Source organism: Stenella coeruleoalba, assembly GCF_951394435.1.
Source record: "Stenella coeruleoalba genome assembly, chromosome: 2".
In the NCBI taxonomy this organism is placed as follows: Eukaryota; Metazoa; Chordata; class Mammalia; order Artiodactyla; family Delphinidae; genus Stenella; species Stenella coeruleoalba.
The window spans coordinates 2,241,093-2,258,367 of NC_137147.1; the positions used below are offsets into that span (position 1 = coordinate 2,241,093).

Genomic DNA, 17,275 nt, shown 5'->3' on the forward strand with positions numbered 1-17,275 from the left:
CAGGCAGCAGGTTGTCTGGGCGCCTTTTGCAAAATATTAGCCAACAGATACTTCAGTCCCACGCAGTCAAGATATCAATACAGTTTACATGCACAGGGCAACTGGTTTTCAAACAAACTATGCTACACATATTTCTAACACCAGCAAACGATCCTTTGGTAATGAAGAGAACAGGCCTCCGTTTATTATGTTCACAAGTTTGGCACTTTGAATGTGGGTCTCTCTAACTTGGGCCTCCCCCTCCAAAGCCAGCCATCCTGATATCCTGGAAGCAGAAGTAGGCGGGGCCCCCTCTCTGGAAGTCAGGCTCTCCTGGCGCCCTGGGGTGTGCTGCTGGAAAGAAGCTCTTCAAGTGGAGAGAGCTCTGCCGGAACCTCACGAGCACACAGGGCTGCGACCATGCTTTGGGCATGTCGAGGACTGCCAGCCCCCAGGAGGCACGGACGTGCCAGTCCATTCCGTGCTGCCGCACACGGAGGGCTGGGATGCTGCACGCACACAGGCTAGTCCCCAACCTCAAGCAGAAAACCACCTCTCAGCCACAGTCTGTTGCCAGGAACCAAGAGACCAAGGCAGATGTCACCAGAGGAAGAACTGGGCCGAAGTGACAACTCTGGTAAATGAAGAGAAAGGATGTGCTGCTCAAGGGAAGCTGAATTTATTTACCCTGATCATGAATGTAGGCTCTCAGCTGGAACATCTCACTCAAAATGCCAGAAGGTTCAGAACCCATTCATAAGCTTTTCAGAACGCATGCAGTCGCCATGGTAACCATGACATTATATTTCTAGGCGTTGCACATATAAATTACCACCCGTAATGCATTTAATACAGTTTGGGGCCACCAGCTCATAGAAAAATAAATCTGAGCTCTGACTCTCAGCCTGCCTCTTAGATAAACAAAGCAGAACAGCTGGAGGTAGCATCCAACTCACCCCGGGATAAGGACGGGGCTGCACACACTGAAGATGCTCATCTGAAGGCAGATAAGAACTAAGGAAATCAGACTTCATCAGCCACCACCATATGGTTGAGATTTTGTAAAACAAAATGTTCCACACCAGATGCATGAAACTGTCGTCGCTTAAGTTAAAGAAACAAACATACTACATCCATAGCTGTATCTCTGGAATTCGACCATGTTGAGCAAGTCAAAGAAAAAGCAGATCTCTTTAACGAACATCTTTAATTTATTTAGACGGCATTTGTCAACACAAATAAGGTAGTTGTTCAAATGTCCAGACTGTCTTCAATAAGAAATCAAAGTTTTATTTCTCAGGTTCAGGAGAGATCTACTCAGTCATAATTCTTTACCTTCATCAGGGACACTGATAAACATTTAAAATACACATCATTCATGGTTTTTAAAGTCCCTTACCTTCTCATAATCCACCATGAACACAGAGAAGAAAACAAATACCGTGCACAGCCTGCAAAGGCATCGTCAGCCTCACATCCCCAGGCAGCCCACTGCATCGGGAACTTAACGGAGCTGCTGCAGGACATGTCTGTGCTGGCACCGTGTCCACAAAGTTGCCTCTGTCCGTATCACTAAACGGCTAAGTCCAGGGGAGCACCACCTTCATTACCCCCTCCTTCAGACTGCAGGCCACAGGTAGCAGCTGTGAAGGGGAGCAAAAGACCTCCCCGCCGGTTGCTGCCATATTAACAGAGACTTTGGCAACCGCTGCATTGCAGTCTTTCTGCAAGCTACCAACCTCAGAAGCAAGAGCGCTGGAGAGAGACTCTCCAGCACAGAAAGCTGCCTTTTGAATGACAAAGATTTCGTAGAGATCTTTTTAAAAAATGCTGCAAAGACCTTGGGGGGAGCATTTCTAGATTTCCAACCTGTTTCCTAAAGGCTGACTAGTTTGTGGTTTTCACTGGAGGATTGCTTTGACAATGTACTGTGCCGTGTGAAAATGCGGAAATTAATGAAATGTGCGTGATGACACACCATCCTTAATGCTCAAGCAGTCCCGGTGAGAATCCTGCACACCTGCTGCCTACCACCAGCTTCAGAGCCTGACGGAGGAGCTCCGGGGAACCAAGCAGGACTTTCACTCCAGAAGATGCGAGCGCAGCAAGCACTTCTAGTGCCTCAGTGGCAGCAATCACCTTGAACGCTCAGCTACCTTCACAGACAGCGCACTTGAAATATTAAACCACTGCCCGTACAACCAAACTCAGAAAAAGACACTTAAGATAGTGGCATGCTTACTAAGTGACCTTTCATCTTCGTTGCTTTATTCCGTTTATTTAGTGAGCATTAATTAACCACGTGCTATCTGTGAAAGGACATGAGTAAGGCCGAGCTCGCTGTCCTGATGGGGAGGGGCTCTCCAGTGGGGTGACACACGGAGGACAAGTCATTCCAGGCTTGAGGACTGGGATGCAGGGGAGGGCAGCGCAGCCGGGGAGACGGAACTGGAGCCGATGTGGGGTTCCAGGGCAAGGTTCTACGAGGAAGAACATCTAACAGGAGCTAAAGGATGTGCCCCCCACTGAGAAACGGGGAGACATGGGGAGAACACCCTCAAAATGGTGCAGCGTTCCTCGGCACGTGCCAGTGAGTCACCAGCGAAAGCGCGCACAGGCTCCGTCCAGAAGTCCGTCAGACCCTCACGGCCGCCCAGACAGACACCCGAGCACCTGGTCCCTGAAGCACACACTCGCCCTGGGCGCACGGCCACCAAGCGGACGTGGCAGATTCTGAACGGAACAGGGCGGCCCTGCACCAGGCCCCTCAGGACACAGCAGCGGTCCCCCCGTGGCTCTAGCCACCACCTCCCAGCGGGGTTACCGTGGAAGCTGCCGAGCCCGACGCTGACCAGGTAACGGACCGGGTGAGGGAACCAGCAAATCAAGGACCCTACTACTGGCCACTCCCCCATCGAGCGGCAGGACCCGGCCTGGCCCATGGCTTCCCCACAAACAGCCCGCCCTCCTCTCGAGGGAGAACCCTGCTCTGCCTTCCCTCTGTCCCCCACTCCCCTCACTCCTCAGGCTCCGGAATCTTCTCCTCCAGGAAGTCCTCACCGGCTCCCTTCCCACCCCCAGCAGCCAGGACCTTCCCACTGGGCTCCCATCGCCCGAGTGGCGACCACACTGTAAGGAAGGGACACTGCGGATCTGCAGCGCCCAGCACGTCCCCGGCGTGGCCGGCGTCCGTGCAGGGGCCCCACGCGCCGGCCCCCTGCTCCACGCCGTGAGGCGCTCCCGCGTCCCCTCCTCCTGAGGCGCAGAGGATCTCAGCTACAGGCCAGGTGGGAGGCCCAGGAGTCACACCACCCCGCTGGGCTCCACAGGCCACAGCCTCACCACAGGCACCCCTGGAGAGCAGGGCGCCTCCCTGGGGCTTCACTCGGGGCAGCAGGAGGGAGCACATTTATGGACCTGCTGCAGCTCTCCCACCCCATCTCTCCCCGGAGAGGCGCGATGTGAGTAAATGAATATCGCAGACCAAACCAGAGGCACCTCACGCGGGCATTCCTGACTGGCACGAGGTGGATGATCAGAAGGGAAGGCAGGAAGAGACAGCGCGAGGACATTCCTCGTTGCTTTACAGAGACCCACTAGAGTGGTTTAACGGACGCAGAGGAACTTCCATGAAACGCCTCCCGGCACATTTAGGCGCTGGCCAGGCACTCCCCCCAGATGCCGCCTTTCAAACCGCGGCTCAAGGCGGCTCTCTGCGGCCGCTGTCAAACCACTCCTCAGCTCCTCGGAAACCTGAGCCTGGGTCGCCAGAACGCGGGGCTCCGGCCCGAGCGGGCTCTCCCAGGAGGGTCTGGGGGAGCTGGCAGGGGTCTGATCTCAAGACTCTGTGCTTCCCGGACAAGCAATCCTCGAGGTACGGGAGGGGCGACAGCGGCCCGGGGCTGAGACCCCAGGCCCAGCGCTGAGAGCTGCGTGGGGTGGGGTTTCGAGGGCCAGCGGCGGCGGGCTGGGGGGGGGGGGGCGGCCGCTACGAGGCCACACAGCACCCGCCTCCCAGGTCCGCCATCTGAAAGCCAAGGGCAGCGAGCCAGGCCCAGCAGCGCACAGAGCCAGGCCCCGCCTGCCGGCCCGGCAGCGGCTTCCTACCGTCTCCACTGCACGCTGAGGCGGCCGGACTCAAAGACGAGAAGGAATTTTTCAGGTGCACCGCCGGGGCGCTCAAGCAAGGCCGCCTGGCTGTGGGCTCTGGACTTTGCACAGCCCTCCTGGTGGGGCAGGGCCTGCTCTCGCACACCCTGCTCCCTCTGACGCCGGCTCCCAACCGGCCGCTCTCTTTCCGAACCTGCAATCTCTTGTCTGTAGGAAAGGAGTAACACTCATCCTACAAACCTCACAGAGTTGAACTGATTAACTGCTTTTTTTTTTTTTTTTTTGCGGTACACGGGCCTCTCACTGTTGTGGCCGCTCCCACTGCGGAGCGCAGCCTCCGGGGCCATGGCTCACGGGCCCAGCCGCTCCGCGGCATGTGGGATCTTCCCGGACCAGGGCACGAACCCGTGTCCCCTGCATCGGCAGGCGGACTCTCACCCACTGCGCCACCAGGGAAGCTCTGATTAACTGCTTTAATGCACGCGTAAGGTTCCTGAAAGCATAAGCTTCTCAAAATGTAAGGCACAACTGTCACAAGATAAAGCCAGTATCCACAAAGCACTCAATAATTATTTTTCCAAGCTTAACTCTGTTTAAATACATGATGAGAGACCTGAAGGGCTCTCCCCATTAATTGGAATGACCACGGCACAACCTGCTCCTTTATTAAAGAGCAGTAATGAAATTCATAACTAACTCAGGCAATTAGCTAATATTGCTAATGTACGTTTACATGAATTTGATACAAATTATGGAAACATCCCTATAGGTCTCATTTGGATACTTAACAAAATGCTCAAGAGTATCACTACTATCTTACGGTGTTTACTACTTCAAAAATAGACACAACCCAGTTACCAAAATTACCGTAAGAAAAGCCAAAGGAGTGAGTGTATACTGCCTGAAGGGAAAATACACAGACAGACAAATCACTCCGTCACTCCCTGTGCTGCTGGGGCCGAAGAACAAAGGGTGTCCCCAAGAAGAAGCAGGGAGAAGAATACAAGAAAAATATCAATATAAAATACAGACAAGAGTTAGCTGGCCTGGATGCAGAACAGGCTTAATTCGCTGCAAGAAAATCTAACGGGACACTTATTTGATAAGACCCTGTGATGGGATCTGATCTTAGGAAAGAAGGATATTGCATATTCTGGCTGCTTCTCCAGGCCACAGGGCCCAGGGGCTTCCAACATGAAACAGGAGCGACCAGGTCACCAATAAAGGCCCAGTTACAAGAAGTAAATCCTCTCTACAAATTTAAATGGGAACCTGAACAGTAAGTCAAAGCTGGTGCAAACCCCTCTAGGTCTACACCCAAGAGAAACGAAAACATCTGTCCTACAAAACACCTGTACATGCATGTTCCGAGCTGGACTATTCATAACAGCCCAAAAGGGGAAACAACGCAAATGTCTATCAATGGACTTAACGAATACATAAAACGTGGTGCATCCACACAAAGGAATACTCTTCAGCCACAAAAGGGAACAGCCTGCTGACACGTGCTACAACACGGATGAAGCTCGAGAGCATGATGCTAGGTGAGAGCGCCAGACACAAAAGACCACACACCGCATGCGCCAATTCACAGGAAATGTCCCAAATAGGCAACAGTTGCACAGTACTCTGTGAATATACTGAACGTCTCTGAACTGGACGCTTAGAAGAGGTGAACTCTATGGTATGCGACTACCTCAATAAAGGTATCTTTTAAAAAGAAGACACAGTCAAGCAAAAGGCCAAACATCTGATAGTTAATTAACATCACTTAATGAGATGCAGCTCACCAGCTCAATTAAAGAAATAAAAAAGGGAACACGTTATAACAAGTCTTCATTTTGCCCCCCCCAAAATGCATTATTTTGGGGGTGCCCCTTCCAAATAATTGTAAATAAGCTTCTCATTGTTCAAAACAACTCATAAACATTTCTGGTAACTCTTTCTCTCCCCCAAATCTCACAGTTCACCCATTCTGTACCAAAAAAATTGATTTTAGATTTAATGTAAAATATAAATTACACCTATATACAAACATAGCACTTTTAAACACAAGGGTGGATGACCACTAGAGAAACTACCAACCCCACCACCATCGTCGAAAAGGACTCATTAGTTCTTTCTACTATGAAATAAATATGAGCACTTGGGTTTTTAAGACCCAGAAATATTTACAAGACTTGAAGTCAATACAGTCGAAGAAAACACACACAGTGGCAGCGGCTGAACATAAAACTCATAAAAACAAAAACAAGCCTATGTACGAAATAACAGATTTATAGAAAGACTACATCCTCTACACCCAGCAAAAGAGCTCCCAACTCACTCCCGTTGCTGTGTGTCCATCTCAAAGTTTTCAACAACCCAACCAACAGAAGGCAACATAGCCACCTAAGCACAGTTCTGGAATTGGCTAAAACCGTCATTACAATAACGTGTGTTTCTATTTTCCGCAGGAAGAGAATCATGTCTACTCACGGTTCACAATGAGTCAATCAGTGTGTAAAATATTTTACATAATGGGAAAATTTATTGTGACCCAAAAGTTCAGCGTGTTCTCATTAAGTTACCAGAAATTACAGATGTGAAGATACTTCTGTTAGCTTAACCAAAATCAAGAAAAGAAACTTCTTTAGATGTGCACACATTCTCGGTTCGGTAGATCTAATTCTTCTTATGCTACTGTGTTTCAAACTACTCCGGTTGGTAAATCCGTAGTTTAAATACCGAATAAAGAAAATGTGCATGTTGACAACATAGGTAATTTTAAACTGGTTCTGACACTGCGTCTCTTGCTACCTAAAGAGCTAAGCAATGTCAAAACCTGGCAGAGATGGCTTCGGTTTTTGCAAACACCCCTATGGTGAAATGGTTTTTCCAGAATTATGATACCATCTAATGTGCTAATTAATGGAGCCTTCCCATTGTGCCTCACTGTGAATAAAAACGTCTGTGGAAAATCTTACATGCAGTGTTGCATCCACTTAACATTTTCTCATATGTTACATTCAGTGGGTTTTTTTTGTTTTGTTTTGTTTTGTTTTTTTAACAACCCCAGGAGGAAAAAACACTTAAGTAATTAAAACACACACAACTTTTCTATTATGACCTTTTAAAAACCCTTAGTCTCCTATGATACCCTAAAGGCTACACTGGGAAACTGATATGTTTATATATGAAATACAGATGCAAACATTTTAAACTACATAATCTATTGATACACACACTCTAAGAAATCAAATATTTCCAATTCTATAAACGTAACACATCTGTAGCAAAGATAATACCACAGGATACTTTTTATGTTATACATTGGTCCCCCCAAAAGGGTAACTATAAAACACGAGGAGTCTCTTTTTTTTTTCGGTATGCGGGCCTCTCACTGTTGTGGCCTCTCCCGTTGCGGAGCACAGGCTCCGGACACACAGGCTCAGCGGGCATGGCTCAACGGGCCCAGCCGCTCCGCGGCATGTGGGATCTTCCCAGACCGGGGCACGAACCCGCGTCCCCTGCATCGGCAGGTGGACTCTCAACCACTGCGCCACCAGGGAAGCCCGAGGAGTCTCTTTTAAACCCTGTTAAATAAATTATTTGCAAATATTAACCACAAAACTCTGGGTGATGCCATCATTAATCACTCATAAAACCCCAGAATGAGTCTTGAAGGAAATTTTTACAATACAAACGCTATTCTTAACTATCTTAAAATATATCGCAAAAGACCGTTCTCACAAGTCTTTTTGAAAACTATAATATCTCATAACATCTGAAAGACTGAAAGTGTGTTTCTGATTCAGTGTCATGGCTCATTAAATCTGAAGTCCAGTACCTTGGACAAAACTAATTCTAAATCTTTTGGAAGAATCATCTTTAATGTATATGTTCAGATAAGAGTTAATACAATCTACGTAATTTATCAAAGACCACATAACAACTTCAGATACAAAGTGACACCTGCTTCAGGTACAAACGATTTCACCCTGTATCCTTTTCAAATGCCTGAAATCCACATGTCTAGACATATTTCAGTATTGGCTCTTTGGTTTCTAATTTAAAAAGGCAAGCTTTCCTGCAGCCTGGCAATTAAACAGTTTTTCAAAATGCAAAAGCACCATCTCAGAAAGCAGGTAAAGCTTTTTAAATTAAAGATTTCTATTTACGTCAAAAGCTCACCCTAAAAACATCAAAATAAAACTATACTCACATTTTAAAAGTCAGAAAACATATATTAAATCCACCCAATGTTGAAAACTTTTGGCTCAAGAGGGCAGAGTGTGAGCGTGCAGACAGGCCACCCCAGAGCTGAGGGCCTCAAAGTTCTCCACCCAGCCGTGAGGCTTGATTCGCAACCGTGGAGGGGAAAGAGGTACACAGGGTCTGGAACGGAAGACCACGTGCCGTGCAGCACCTCGTCCGAGCCTCCCTCTTCCGCCCTGAACCTGTGGCCAGGCGGCCAGGCTCGAGGGAAGGGACCCAGGATGATGCAGGACAGCCACCACCTACACGCCCCGCACCGCGGCATGGTGCCCCGCAGCCAGCGCCTCGGGGGAGCACACTTCTCGAAAGCAAGGGCGGGGGATGACAGCAAAGCCAGTGACCGCCAACGCTGCCCTCCCCATGTGTGCTCCGCACAGCACCCCAAGGGAGCACAGGCACTGTGTTTTCCTCTTTCCCAGCCCACTTGGCACAAATGCCTGAAAAACAGACATGCACCCAAACAGGTCCACGGTCCCTTATCTGTGATTCCGAAATCCCAAAAGCTCTGAAAACATGTTCATAACACGCCCTGGCGCGGTGTGGGGCTCCCACAGCCTCTGTCCCACTGGCCGCGAATGGTCACACACCTGCTGCAAAGATCTTAGTGTCTGATTACACGGTGCTGCCTAGGATGTTCCACGATGTGTGTGTGGTCTATTCACACATTCCATTCTAAAATCTCCAAAATTCCAAACTCCAAAACACCCCAGCCCCCAAGAGTAGCAAAGGATTGTTAAATGACAACAGGACAAGCCCTGGCGGAAACAGGGACACATGAGCCCCCTCGAATGGCCAGGAGACAACAGCAATCTGGATTAAAAGTCTAGATTTACATACACGTTTGTTTGTTTTGCAAACTTTCTGGGCACGAGTGTGCCAGGCCCCTCAGCAGAGGCTGGATATATATAGCAGGCTGAAAACAGGCTGCAGTCCCTGCCTTCATGGAACTCGGGGAGTACTGAGCAAATGCTCCCCGTCGCACGTGGCAAACACTGCCGCGGTCAGAAGGTGCCCATGCAGACCCTCCAGCGGAGCCATGCGGAGGGCGGTCAGGGAAGGCCTCTCCTCCAGTGCCCGCAGGAAGCCAGCCTCGGGAATGGGAGCGCTGCTCTGGAATTCAAGACAGGGCGAGGGAAGGAGCAGGCTCCACACGGCTGTCCAGGCGGTCGTGGGAGAACTGGGAAGCAAGGGGCATGTGACCTAGTCATGCAAATAACCTCCAGGTACAAACCAAGCTGGCTCTAAGCCTCGGCCATCTCATCTGTCAACAGAGAGGGACCAGAACGCTGACGTTCCACACGCTCCCAACCCCATGAAGCCAATCCGACTGTGCGCAGCACTTTCTACTAAGGAGGCTGAAGGACCTAAATGGGGAAGGGGGACTTAATTATACTAAAACTGTATAGAAAGGAAAGAAAGCAGGCAATGCGATAACTAGGAAAGAAGATGAAGAACTTTTCATCAGTGCTGATTAAGTCCCGTAGAAGGCTGGCTAACAGCACTACACTCCCGCAAACCACTCTGCCAGAGTGAAAAGATGCACAGCACAGCTGTTCATCACTTTGTGAAAACAGGAAAAGGTTCACTCAAACGTCCTTGGAAGGTGTGGCACTTCAGGGGCCCTGCCTTCCTCCACACCCTTACCTGGGAAAGGGGTGGAATCGAGGGCCGCATTCCACCTACAGACACCCCGTGGCTTCCCGCGTGGCCTTCCCCGCCCAGAATGCAGCGCTTGCCGAGCAACTATTAAGATGCACCAACAGAGGGATATTTGGAGCAGCTGCAAAAGCTCTACTAAAGATAACAAAATGTGTAAGTGAATCCCAAACTCTTTAAGGTTAAATACTCACTTGGGCGAGATTTAACAGCGTAACGATAGAATACAATAATGAATACAAAATACACCCAAAGGCACGGGAGAGAGAACCCCGAGGGTAAGCATTCTGAGGCAACTTAACTTCTGTGAAGTCTCAGGTTTCACATTAAAAATTCATACAAATTTTACATTTAACCCCACAACATCCTACAACACCCCTTCCCTCCTTGTCACTCTTAGCTTTTGGAAACAGAGGCAATCTTTTCTCATCCTCCCATGTCCAAGTGAAAGGCCTGCCGGTCTCCTTTGCCTTCTCTCCTGATCCTGTGGGCAAGGCCTCACCCTCCACCCTGGCCCTGGACCAAAGCCCCTGCCACCTCAGCCTCTCTCCAGGGCCACTCCCACCAGTGCCCGAGGAAGAGGCAGTCTATCCCAGCTCCCCACCCCTATCTTTCTGTTCACCTAGAGCAAACTCTTTCTAGGAGTTGTCAACACACACATCCCATCCTCCCTTAACTCGTACCCGCCACGCTACAGCAGCTTCCCAACACCACGCTTGCCGAAGTCCTCAAAGACCTCCAGGTTCCCAAATCCAATGGTCAACTCTCACTCGACCTGCTTGATGTCCAAGTAGCTTTGCCTGACTCCAAAAATGTCTCTCCAGCCCCACCTCCCCCGTGATTTCCAGGCGGGTACATCTCATTAACAACTCAACATCTCCACGTGAGTACCCGAAAGGCACTTCTGAACTCCTGGTGCCCCCTGCCCTCTGATCCACCTCTAGCAATCCCTGGCTCCATAAATGGCACCATACAATTGCTTAGGTCATAAAAGCCTCCCCTTCCTCACATGCCCCACACCCAGTCATCAGCAAAGACTGTCAGCTCCATCTTCAAAACATATCCCCAATCCAACCACACTTCTCACCAAGCTCCAGCCACAGTGGCCTCCTTGCTGTTTCTAAAACACACATACTCCCACTTCAAAGTGTCTGAACTTCCCGACCCCTCTACCTAAAAACCTTCTTCTCACAGATCTTTGCATGGCTCCCTTCCTTCCTTCTGTTTCAGCCCCTGCGTCAATGTTGCCTGCTCAGAAAGGCCTTCCCTGACCACGCTGCTACACGCCAGCCCATAAGCCTGCTTCTGTGTCCTCCTCACATCGCTCTTTGGCATCCACTGATACAGTTCACGGTTTGTTGACGATCCCTCTCCCCCATTAGAATATAAACTTCGAGAGGGCTAGAATCTGGACTCATTCATCACTGTTTCCCCAACTCTTGGGTCAGAACCCAACTTAAAGCAGGGGGCTCAATCAATATCTGTTGAATCTGTTTGCAGCCTTACTGTGAAAGATTTTTCCGTTAATATGAAACATTCACTCACTTACTCAGCGCCGTAACACAAGGGTTGCATATACCCTTGACTCAGAAGGACAGCAAACACATTCTCAAGTCCTCCTTATGAACCCTGTCCTGGCAGCATCACAGGCGGGCAGGAAGACCCGGCTACGAGGTTACCCCTCACGACGCTGTAAATGGAGAAAACTGGAAACAACCCAAGTGTCCAACAACAGAGAACTGAATCAAGAAACTCTGACACAATCATACAACCACCAAATAATCAACCAAATTGGATGCCATTCTACTAAAAAGTACTTCCAACATAAATATGAGAATCAAATAATTTTAAATCTAGTAGCCAACTTAAAAAGGTAAAAAGAAACAGGTAAACTTATGTAATGTATATTATTTAATCCAATATAAAATTTTATAACTTCAATATGTAATCAATATAAAAAATTATTAGTGAGATATTTTGTGTTCTTTTTTTCCACACTAACTCTTGGAAATCTGTTGTCAGTTTATACCTACAGCACACCTCAATCTGGACTGGCCACATTTCATGTGCTCACTAGCCACACGTGACTCAGGGCTACTGTGTTACAGTACAATCATAGACTAAGAAAAAAGAAAATGTTCATGACATAGTAAGTGAAACAAAGAAAGTTATACGTTGCAGAAATCGATCCTAAAATGCATAAGGGAATGCAAGGGACTCAGAACAGACAAAACAATCTTGAAAAAGAGCAAATGTGGAGGATTCATGATACCCAATTTTAACAGACATATAGATCAAGAGCATAGAATTTAGAGTCCAGAAATAAGCCCTTACATTTGTGGTCAATTCATCTTTTAAATCCTTTTAAACATTATTTATTTTTAATCTTTATTTTTTCGGGGGGCTGCGCTGCGTTGCATGTGGGATCCTAGTTCCCTGACCAGGGATCGAACCTGTGCCCCCTGAAGTGGAAGCACCGAGCTTCCACTTTAACCAATGGACTGCCAGGGAAGTCCCCTGTGGTCAATCAATTTTTGACAAGGGTACTGAGACTGTTCGATGGGGGAAAGAATAGTCTTTTCAACTAATAGGCAATTGGATATCCACATGCAAAAGAATGAAACTAGACCCCTACCTCACACCATACACAAAAACTAACTCAAAATGGATTCTAGGCTAAAGGTAAGAGCTAAAACTATATAACTCTTAGAAGAAAACAGGAATAAATCTTCCTCATCTTGGATTAGGCAATGGTTTCTTAGATATAACACCAAAGGCACAAGCAACCAAAGAAAAAATAGATAAACTGGATGTCATCAAAATTAAAGGACACCATCAAGAAAGTGAGAAGACACCTCACAGCATGGAGAAAATAGTTATAAGTCATATATCTGATAAAAGAATTGTACCCAGAATATGTAAAGAACTCTTACACTCAATAACAAAAAGACAACCCAACTTTAAAAATGGGCAAAGAATAAACATTTTTCCAAGGTAGATATCTAAATGGTCAATAAGCACACAAAAGGATGTTTAACATAATTAGTCATCAGGGAAATGCAAACCAAAAACCACAATGAGATACCATTTCACACCCACTAGGATGTCTAAAATAAAAAAGATGAACAATAACAGTGTTTAGTGAAGATGTGGAGAAACTAGAACTCTCATACACTGCTGATGGTAATGGAAAATGTCCCAGCTGCTTTGAAAAACCGTCTTGCAGTCTTTCAAAATGTTAAACATAGAGTTACCACATGATCCAGCTTTGTTTACAACAGATACAAAAACTTAGGTTCTCACAAAAACTTGACAGGATTGTTCACAGCAGCGTTATTTATAATATCCAAAAAGGGGAAACAACCCAATGTCCATCAACTGATGAATGTATAAACAAAATGTGGTCTATCCATACAATGGAATATTATTTGCCTATAAACATGAACTACTGTTATGTGCTGCAACATGGATGAACCTTGAAAACATGCTCCACGAACGAAATCAGACGCAAAGAACACATATTGCATGATCTCGTTTGGATGAAATTTCCAGAAATGGCAAATTAGTAGAGGCAGAAAATAGATTAATGACTGCCTAGGGTTGGGGGTGGGGGAGAATGAGAAGTGACAGCAAACGGGTACAAGGTTTCTTTTGGGGATGATGAAAGTGTTCTAAAATTAGAAAGTGGTGATCATTGCAAATTACTGAATATACTAAAAATGACAGAATTGTACACTTTAAAATGGTGCATGTTATACGTGAATTACATCTCAATAAAGTTATTATTATTACTATTTTGCGGTACGCAGGCCTCTCACTGTTGTGGCCTCTCCCGTTGCGGAGCGCAGGCTCCGGATGCGCAGGCTCAGCGGCCATGGCTCACGGGCCCAGCCGCTCCGCGGCATGTGGGATCTTCCCGGACCGGGGCACGAACCCGCGTCCCCTGCATCGGCAGGCGGACTCTCAACCACTGCACCACCAGGGAAGCCCTAAAGTTGTTATTTTTAAAAGCATATTATAAAATGGTGTTATATAGAATAATTCTATCTTTATAAAAAGAAAATATATGTGTGCCACAAAGACGGCTTAGAAAAGCATACATGGTAGTGATCTGAGCGGGCAGAATGAGATTTACATTGTTCATCTTTTGGTTTTAATACATGATTTTCCTAGAACTGAATGGGCATTGCTTTTTGAATAAAAAGGGGTGTTTTTTAATTTTAAAAGAGTGTTTTTAAAAGCTAAGAATTATTTAACTATATTCCTATTTCTGTAAAAATGCGTTAAGATTATGCCCCCAAAGGAGGCATGAATGATACATACCAAAATATTAACAGTGGTGAGGCAATGGAAAATATCTACATTTTCTAAATATTCTACCATGACTACAATGGCTTTTTTCTTAAAACAAAGACACATACGCACGCGCACACCTCTTTCAGGACGCCAGAACTCCAGTATGGGGGCAGTGTGGCTCTCGGGAAGCTCAGCAAGAGAGAGAGGGTGTAAGCGGATGGTGGTCGCGTGGATGAACCTCTTCTGAAGCGAAGTCCACAGGGACCCGTGTATTTGTTGCTGACTCCAAGGGGGCCAATTTCCCAGGCAAGGTGTCCTGGGGAAGGGCAGACTGAGTCACACGGCCCCACTAAGGGTGGTGGCTGCACCCCAAGACCACGGTAGATCTCAGGGGCACGGTGTGGAGGGAGGCTCTGGGTAGACAAGCCCAGGTGGGGGTGGAGCCTTGACCTCCCAGGACTGGTCAGGACTCCTCAGGGATAACCCTGGTGCAAACAAGACCTTTCTGAAGGGCTTGGTTCGGAAAAGCAACTGCTATCTGGCTAGAGCAGCATATTCTTTACAATGTTAGCCCACCTGAGCAACTCTGGACAAAGCCAAGAATCCAATCAAGAGGTCAGAAGGAAGGCCTTCATCAACTTCTCACTCTGAGACCAGGGTTCCGACTTCCGCAAAAAACAGTCCACATGCCAATGGTTCCCTGTTGGTGAGGGCTCAGAATCGATCAAGAGCACCCCTCCCTTGCTCAGAAGAGAACCAACAGAGAGCAAGCATGAAGGACGCACCAGGGAGAACCACAGAAACACAGCAATTCTAATAAGAACCTGCTGTAAAAAAAAAAAGAAAAAAAGAAACACGGCAATTCAGCATCCCCCTTAACGATCAGGCCACACTGCACTCTACTGCAGGTAACGAAGTACAAGGTACAGGACGTGATTCTCACAAAATTATCTACGTGCACACGTACTGAAAAGGGAGTCAAAGACTGTACTCCTATATGTTTATAGTGGGGGATAATGAGAAAATTTATTTTCTTTATTTTTATCTTCACGCATTTTCTCTGGGTGCACACACTTACAAAGTTAGGATACCTCTACCCAGCTTTCCCCTGGGAGACCCCCTTCTGGAAACAGATAACTGTAAAGGTTCTGCCTTCAGAGAAGGTCCATCATTGGGAATCCAGACGTCCACCCTCATCAGGGCACCTTTTCTACTTTTTACCTCTCAGAGAATACAACCACACCTGGGCAGGCTGACAGAGCACAGAAAATTGAAATCCTCCATGCAGAAGTTTAACAGTGGAAATACACATCAACTTCAGCAAGAATTTTTCCACCTTTCTAGAGATTCTTTCAAGTTCCTCAATTTACGTCATCACTGAGACTTCACCAAGGTCTGCTGCTGATCAGGAAATGTCAACAAGTATGAAAAGCACATCAACCAATCTTCAGCCTTAAATCAGGAATTCTGGACCCAAGTTCACATCAACTGCCACAGAGTCAGTGGCCTATTAAGCGATACAATCACCTCTAAAGAACTATTTTGCAGTTTAGGAGAGCATGACTCAGGGAAAAAAGGACTATTATTTCAAGTTCTCACAATTAACTCTAATTGCAACACTGACGTTCTCTGACTCAAAAGCTTCTGAGGGCTCACGACACACTTCAGAGTTGAGTTCAAGCTTGCTGGTATTTAAGATAAGCCATGCCCTTTGCCCCCGCCCCTCCTTGCCCAGGTCCCAAGACGTTCTTCGCCCACCCTAAGCTCCAACCACAGCCCACAGCACCGTGTGTGATTTACGGTCCCTGTGCTCCCCACCCCGTCTTTTCTCTCACCTTTGGCCCTCTTGCAGCACAACATCCCTGCTGCCCTGAAACTCAAGGTATTATTTATCCTGTAAAACGCCTGCTCAAATTTTAGTCTTTATAAAGCATTTCCTGACCCTTAAACCAAGAGTCAGCAAACTCTTTTCTGTAAAGGGCCAGAAAATAAATATTTTAGGGCCTTCCCTGGTGGCGCAGTGGTTAAGAATCCGCCTGCCAATGCAGGGGACACAGGTTCGAGCCCTGGTCCGGGAAGATCCCACATGCCGCAGAGCAACTAAGCCCGTGTGCCACAGCTACTGAGCCTGCACTCTAGAGCCCGTGAGCCACAACTACTGAGCCCACGAGCCGCAGCTACTGAAGCCCATGCACCTAGAGCCCATGTTCCGCAACGAGAAGCCACTGCAATGAGAAGCCCGCACACCGCAACGAAGAGTAGCCCCCACTCGCCGCAACTAAAGAAAGTCCATGTGCAGCAACAAAGACCCAACGCAGCCAAAAATAAATAAATAAAAATAAATAAATAAATAAATAAATAAATATTTTAGGCTTTGTGGGCCACTGATGGTCTCTGTCACATACATATTCTTCTTGTTTATTTTTACAACCTTATAAAAACCTAAAAACTATTTTCAAACGTGTAGTTTTCCAACCATGGTTCTAAGCACCATCACTCCCACGCTGTGCTCTGACGTCCCACACCATGATGCCTCTGCCTCTGTCACTACCATGATTACTAATACTATCCCTCTATCACACCCTGTGCACTGTTCTGCTTTGTCTAACTGTTCACACCGTCTGCGTGTCTGCCCCTCCTCAGACTACATGTTCTCTGAAGGCAAGAAAACTCTATTTCTAACCCCCACAGCACCTACTATAAAATACTAATACATATAAAGTGCTCTGTCCATGAATCTTTTAAAATGATTGTTTTTGAACAGCGTATGCTGAATTTTAAATTGCTTATTCAAGCATTTTCCATCACAAGTAGCCGAAGCACTTGTTTTTGGTAAAGCAGATTTCTAATGAGCTTCTTGAACACGTGAAGATTGCCTGGGGTTTGATGTGAACCTCCTTAGCTTAATTTCAACTAGATGAACTTCTAAGCCAAACTGAGGTTTATTACCTTCAAAGAGCTGCTCCTGTCCTCAAAG

General features: G+C 47.2%; 1 protein-coding gene across 4 annotated transcripts in view; it reads right to left on the reverse strand.

Annotated features, from left to right (window-relative positions):
- Window positions 1-17,275, reverse strand: part of TRAF3 (TNF receptor associated factor 3) — a 115,991-nt gene that overhangs the window by 74,186 nt on the left and 24,530 nt on the right. The gene's annotated exons all lie outside the window — the stretch shown is intronic.